Raw genomic sequence first — 1,522 nt, forward strand, 5'->3', positions numbered from 1 at the left:
AGCTTTTAATTGATTCTGTTCAAAGTCTCTTGGCCTGAAGCTGTCGGCTGGTATGAAGTCTCTGAGAAGGGATGTGCGAGGGGCAGGAAAATTGATTGGCTGTGAAAGATGGAGCAGAATCCTAGTTTCGGACTTGCTTATCAGGACCACCGCAGCTTCAAGGAATGTGAATAGCTGAAGCCACAGACAGTTGGTTCTCCAAGCCTTCAGAGTGTCAGAATCTGATGTTGACCTTGGCCCTACATCAACTCCAGCTGCTTCATCCTATCTCTAGCCTTAAGGTCTTTCAACCCAGCAAACAGCCTCACACATCTGACATCCAGTAGAAACCAACTGGTAACTCAACAAAGGTGTGGCTGGACTTTCAGGTGTTCCTTTGAACTGGGTTTACTTATCCAAAAGTGATTCTGGGAAGACAGCATGCTTTCTCCTTTTTGTAAAATTGAAAAAATACTTATTTGTTTTGCTGCACCGGGTCTTAGGTGCAGCCTGTGGGATCTTTAGTTGCGGCATGTGAACTCTAAGTTACCGCTCAGTCCTGTCCGACTCTTTGCGACCCCATGGACTGTAGCCTACCAGGCTCCTCCCTCCATGGGATTCTCCAGGCAAGAGTACTGGAGTGGGTTGCCATTTCCTTCTCCAGGGGATCTTCCCAACCCAGGGATCGAACCTGGGCCTCCTGCATTCCAGGCAGACGCTTTAACCTCTGAGCCACCAAGGCTAAGTTACGGCATGTGGGATTTAGTTCCCTGACCAGGGATTGAACACGGGCCCCCTGCGTTGGGAGTGTGGAATCTTAGCCATTGGACCACCAGAGAATCTCAGTGTGCTTTGTCCTGACCTGTCATTTCTGGCAGAAGTAGCTCTAAATACAGGTACAAGAAGGGGCTTCACTCTCTGGCTGGACCTTGCGTTCTCCAACCTTTCCCCAGGGAGTCACTTTTCTGGATTTGAAAGTATCCAGAAGTGAGACCATAGCTGTGGAGTCTGTTTTTCTTTTATTGAGAATCTTTGCATACCTCTATTTTTCCTTCTCTGATTATGCAGAATAATTTCCAAGGGAACACATTTAGAGAGCTGAGTTTTCTAGGTGCATTTTAGGCTTTTGGTGCAAACAAATCCTGGGACATCTCATTTATTGCATCCAGCCAGTAAGCAAGTGTGTCTTTTGACTCAGGGCATCCTGAGCCTCTACGCTATCAGATAAGGACAAAAAAAAAAAAAAAAAAAAAAAAGGTATGTGTTTGAGGTCCACATGTGGTGAAATTGATGTTACCAAGCAGACACACTGAAACCATACTCACAGAAAACTAGCCAATCTAATCACACTAGGACTACAGCCTTGTCTAACTCAATGAAACCAAGCCATGCCCATGGGGCAACTCAAGATGGGTGGGTCATGGTGGAGAGGTCTGACAGAACGTGGTTAACTGGAGAAGGGAATGGCAAATCACTTCAGTATTCCTGCCTTGAGAACCCCATGAACAGTATGAAAAGGCAAAATGATAGGATACTGAAAGAG

The 1,522-nt window shown here is 46.2% G+C and overlaps 1 non-coding gene across 1 annotated transcript; it reads right to left on the reverse strand.

Moving 5' to 3' along the window:
- Nucleotides 650–721, reverse strand: TRNAS-GGA. The gene has a single exon. It is a non-coding gene; the product is annotated as a tRNA-Ser (tRNA).

Source organism: Capra hircus, chromosome 22 (genome assembly GCF_001704415.2).
Source record: "Capra hircus breed San Clemente chromosome 22, ASM170441v1, whole genome shotgun sequence".
NCBI classification, from domain to species: Eukaryota; Metazoa; Chordata; class Mammalia; order Artiodactyla; family Bovidae; genus Capra; species Capra hircus.